We start from the raw sequence: 6,010 nt of genomic DNA on the forward strand, positions 1-6,010 counted from the left end.
TGTTGTAGAAGGAAAACTTGATAGCTCAGGAATTACAAGAATATTTTCACACATCAAAAAAATCAGAAATCTATTTGAAAAGGAGAAAAAGATTAAAAGGCTTGTGAAAATATTTTACAGCCTTCAGTTGCAGGATCACTCTATCTTCTCCCTGTGTTGCCATGGGTGTGAGGCAGGGTGGTATGTTGCAAAAGGAGAATGTACAGAAGGTTGAAAGTTGAAGAATTCTGTTTTGATGGAAAAAGCAAGTGATCCCTAATAATCCCTTAACATTTGGTAAAATCAACAGAAGTAGTAAACAGTGCAGTCAAATAATCCACTTTTAAAACATTGAAATCCCACAATGTACCTGAAATTAGACATAGACAATTTTAAGTAGCAATTCTGGGTCCACCAGAGTGCTGTTCCACGGTCAGGACATGTCAATCTCTTCAGGCTCTTCAGTGAGAGGTTGAATATGTAAGTGGCACCATGTAAATCTCTAGGGAGCATGGGGAAGCAAAGAATAATAATTACAGACAGTACTAAAATTTTCCTTGATATTACGAGACCACGAGATGAAATCATTAAAGGATCAAACACTTCAGCTCAAACCCAAATCATTCAGCAGAGGCTCCCTGGAAGTTTTACCCTGGCAGCTTTTTGAAAGTAGCTCGAGATTGCTCTCTAGAGGTGGAAAAGAAAGATTTCATTTCTGAAGATTACTCAAAACAATTCGTTAGAGAGCACACACGGAGACATATTGTAAGACAGGAGAGGTTCTTAATGAGCCTGCGCTGGATAAAAGCTAAAACCACCACATTTTTTAGAAGAGCAGTAGCGGGGCCAATAAATAATGAACAGCCATACGTCATTGTGCACACTCACACTTCTTTTTGTAACTCTTTAACGCAAAAGTGCGGTTGTCTATTCAAAGTTGGCTCTCCAGCATCTACTTTTGTTTAACTTCACTTTCCCCATGTTTTTCCTCTTGGCTCTGCCCAGTGCAGGGCTCTCCAAATGCATCCATGCAGCCACAGCTTCTCAGGTTCCATCAGCACTACCATCTAGCCCCAAAGTCTCAGAGAAATTGCAATAATCTGGTTATTGCATTCAATTAATTAATCACATTCAACTCAGTGAAATTGCAGGAATTCAACTACTACACTTGTACTGACCCTACAAAACATGAGCTTCTTGGTGATACACAAAAAACCCAGACCTTTGCAAGACAAAGTATTAATGATTTATTCAATCCGTGATTCTTGCTGTTAATGCCATAGTACAGAAAGTCATGGAGTTAATTTGTTTATACCAAAGCAACATTAAAAGATCCCAGCCAGGGATCCCATCCCCATGAAGTGAAGGGTGATGCCATTTGCTTATGACATTTCACAAATTCTGCTCTTAGAGATATTTAAGTCAGTATAAGATAAACTATACACTGTATGCCTGTAGACAAACACTAAGCTGCTGACAAATGTTAGTCTTTCACTCTAAGAATCCAGTCCCAGTTGGGCTGAAGACAAACACTGCACTTGTTGACATAAGTGATGGAGCAAAATTCAAACATCCCTTCTGCAGTGAGAATTCTGCCAAAAAACCTCCAATTCCTGCACAAATTCAGCTGGGAAGAATTTACCTTTTAAACACTTCTGCTCAGGAATCAGTCACTGCACACAAAGTTTTTCTACATCTAGTATTTCAGCAGAACGTTGATGCATTTATCTTCCAGAAAGCTTTTAAAATCATTAATATCTTAACGAAAATTGAACTAATACAGAAGTTTAAAAGCTCAGTATTTCAAAATGCTATTACAAAAACAACCAAACCAAACCAAAAAAAAACCAACACCACAAAACCAAACCAAAGATCTCATATCTGCTATCCACCATGGGTTGTCATGTTTAACAGGTATATTCCTTAAAACAAAGGCAGCCCCAGAAGCAAGTGCTTGAATACTTCAGGAGTACTCACCATCCTCTGCTCAAGAAGATAAGAAGTCTCAGGAGTGTGTTATCAATGTTTACGAATAACTGCTGGGAGGGTGTAAAGAAGAGTGAGCCTGACTCTTCTCAGTGATGCCCAATGGGCACAAACTAAGACACAGCATATTCTGTCTAAACACAAGAAAGCAGTTTTACTTTTGAACGCTGGAGAAGGTTTCCTGAAGAGGCTGTGGAGTCTCTAGTCCTGGAGATTTTCAACCTCTTACTGAACAGAGTCCTGAGCAATCTGTTCTAGCTGACCTTGCTTGAGCAGGGCAGGGGTGGACTAGATGATCTTCAGTGGTGCCTGCCAACCTCAATCCTTCTGTGATGTGTTCTCATCAGTGCCGAGCTGAGGGGGACTAATCACCCTTCTTGACCCACTGGCAATGCTCTTCCTAAGGCATGCTGTTGGCCTTCTCCACTGCAAGGGCACACTGCTGCCTCAAGATCAACTTTTCCAAAAGGACCCCCAGGTCTTTTTGCTGCTTCCAGGACAGTTGGCCACCAGTCTGAACTGGTACATGGGGTTATTCTTCCCCACATGTGGGACGTGACATTTGAACTTCATGAGATTCCTGTCTGACCATTCCTCCAGTGTATTGAGGGCCCACAGAACGGAGACCTTGGAATGGTGTATGAGCCACTCCTCCCAGTTTTGTATCACCAGCAAACTTGGTGAGGGTGTATTCTATCCCATGATCCAGGTCTTTAATAAAAATGCTAAACAATCTTGGCACCAGTATTGACCCCTGGGGTACACCACTAGCAATTGGCCTCTGGGTGATCTTCATGACACTGATTTACAAGCCTTGGAGCCTACCAGTTCATGCGGTATTCAGTCCATATCCACCTCTCTGCCCACTTACCTAGTCAGTACTTCATCAGTCTGTCAGTGAGAATGCTATAAGAGACAGTGTGGAGGGCCTCACTGAAGTTAAGATAAACATCCCCTACTCTTATCCACTACGCTAGTCATCTCATTGGAGAAGACTGTCGGATTGGTATGGCACAAATCCACAGTGACTAACCTTAACCACCTTCCTGTCCTTAATACAGTTTGCTCCACCATCTTCCAGGGGATGAAGGAGACGCTGACTAGACAGTAGTTCCCCAAATCCTCTTCTTGTTCTCCTTTGAGATAGATTGGTGTTTGTTTTTTTCCAACAAGTTCGTTTGTGGTTCAATTTCCTTAAGTTCACTGAAATTCTCTCCTGCTCTGTTCTCAGCTGTGGTGACACTCCTGCCTACCCCTTCCTGTTCATTAATGAGAGTTACTGACTCTTTTCTGCATCTGCTTAACTGCCCCTTCTACAAGCTCCTAGCTACCACATTTCTTCTGCCCAGCTCTCTGCTCCTTCTCCCCAGTTCTGGTGATCCTAGAACTCACTGAAGGTATTGATTTCTCCCACAATTTCATTACAAAGTTTTATTTGTCAGTTTTCAAACGGTATCCATCAGCATTTCAAGATCTATGTTAAATTTACTAAAATATCAGTACATTGCTATTTTAGACACTTCTGCTATGCAGCAGCTGTCTCCTCAGATTTTGACTACAGACATGTAAATTGTGACAATCTAGTTATGCCTGCTTTTCCTATTAGGACATAAATCACTTTTTGTTACTTATTATACTAAAAATAAAATTCCTGTACTACTCACATTCCAGAGTACACTATGTTCTTCATTTCATCCACAAATTACTATCTTAATCACCTGGCCTGCTTCTCAGAAACAGAAGGAAATTTTTCCATTTCTGCACAGTTCAAACCCTGTTCTATTTGCCAGAAATCTTTTAAGAACCATAGAAAAACAATGAACTGCAAAAAGAGGTTTAGTTTTACCCTTTCCCTATAAATCAAATCTTACACAGCCTAACTCTCATTCCCTGTATCAAAAGTATCTCTATTCACCTCTAGGAAAACCCGATATTACCAGACATCAGCTATTCCATGGCTGGTCACTAACGTTTAACAGGAGTATCTAGCAGCCAGCCAAGGTTAGCCCACCACAGCCTCTAATGAGAATTTCCCATATTCAAATTTGTGTCCTCTGCCTCTCATCTTACTACCACATACCTCTGGGAAATGCTCAGGCACATCAGAAGGCTCCATCTTCTCTGTATCCACTGCTCAGGCAGTTGTAAATATCAGTAACATCTGTCCTTTACATTCTCTCTGTCTCTTCCCCAGTATGAAGAATCAATTCTCCCACTATGTCCCGTCCCACACTCCAGCCTCCTGACAAGCTTGGGTAGCCTCCACTAGACTTCCTCCATCGTGGTACTCCATGTCTTGTACTACAGAGCCCAAACATGACCTCACAAGTGTCAAATATTGGGGAAGGATGGCTAACCACTTACAAACAACACCTCAGGAGATGACTGGCCTCTGCCCAAAGTGCAACTTGTTTTCCACAGGCAGTCTCAGGTCCTTTTCTACAGGGCTGCTTCTTGGCTAGTCAGCCTCCAACCTGTTATAGTAATAACAACTGTTATTTTGCAATTCTCTTTGCTGAAGTTCACGCAGTGCCTGTCAGCCCATTTCTCCAGCAGATCCACATCCTTCTGAGCAGCAAACCTGTCTTTCAGCATCGTGACTGCTTCCCTCACCTCGGGTGGTCATGTCATTCTATTGTCTAGCTGCCCCTTGCTTCCATTCACTGGAGAAGAATCCAGTGCTGATTGAGCAGGCACTAGGTACCCTGAGCAGGGCAAGCTATACAGCAAAGCTGTTTGTACAGTACTTATTGGAATCCAGTAACATTTATATTGCACTTGTTTGTAAGAAGGTTCTGAAAACAAAATCAAGAGAACTAAAATGAAGAGTAGACAACAGTTTAGCCTGATTTCTTCTGTGATAAGGGAAGCAGGATGGTGGACCAAAAAGCCACCTCTTTATCCCTAATTAGTTCATCTCAGTTACAATGGGCTCAAAACCAAGATGACTATCTTTGTATGTAGCAATTAGGAAAAATCCATGGACAGGCCAGAGATGGGTGATAAAAGGGAAAACCCCTTCCACTTGCTCACACACTTTAACAACCCAATCAACAGAGTAAGCAGCTGTTATCTTCTATAAGGAAGTGAGAGCACACATGGGAGTGTGAGCACAGCTAAACACTTGGTCTCACTCACTATAAAAAATAGTAAGAAAAGCAATGCAATTTTACACAGTAAGTGGTTTTTTTATAGACTTCAAACCCCATTTCACTATCAGTAGCTAGGTGCAACTCTTGGACTCAAAATCTAGCCTTCCCTTTTAATAATTAGAGATCTCAATGTTGGCTTAAAGATAGAAAATTCTTCAAAAGTGCTTCTGGTTCAACAATTAGAGATTCTATAGCTAGAAGCTCTATACAGCTTAGATTCACAGTACTGGTACTTTTGGTTAGCGACCAAATTGGAAAAAAATGCAGTGGTTAGAGTACTTCAAATAATAATTTTGATAAATAAGTACTCCTCCAGTCTCAGTCATAATTTGAGTCAGTTTTAAAAGGTCCTGCAGTTTTTACTCCATATTTAGCAAATGAAATATGTAGAATACTTGTAATATCTGAGATAACTGCTACTGAAATAAACAACCCCTCTCTATACACATTAAAAGGAAGCTGCCATATTCCCTGTATGGTAGAAAGGATACTGAAAAAAAAAAAAAAAAGGCAAGCATCTAATAGTACAGTATTCAAAGCCATAAAGTAGTCCCAAGCTTCAACTGATTGAAAAGAACGAAGAATAATCAAAAAATCCCAGGTTGGCCTAGCTTGTTAGCATCCCAGGTTACTCACACCTTCCCAATAATAATCTCCTATCTTTTCTTTAGAGTCACAAAGATATAAACACTAAAATCATTCACACATAGGTTTTGTGGCCAAACATACTTGAGCATTTCTGCACAAAGCAAGACATACCTGCATCTGTCAGAAGTATTTGCGCTGAAGACAATTGCATTTCTGTACCACTGCATGCAGGATGCAGCATGGGTTTTAATACATACATTGCTTCAGTTTAGACACAGGTATTTACAGTTATATGTGGTACAAGA

The sequence above is a fragment of the Tyto alba genome, unplaced genomic scaffold (assembly GCF_018691265.1).
Source record: "Tyto alba isolate M040663 unplaced genomic scaffold, T.alba_DEE_v4.0 Super-Scaffold_9, whole genome shotgun sequence".
In the NCBI taxonomy this organism is placed as follows: Eukaryota; Metazoa; Chordata; class Aves; order Strigiformes; family Tytonidae; genus Tyto; species Tyto alba.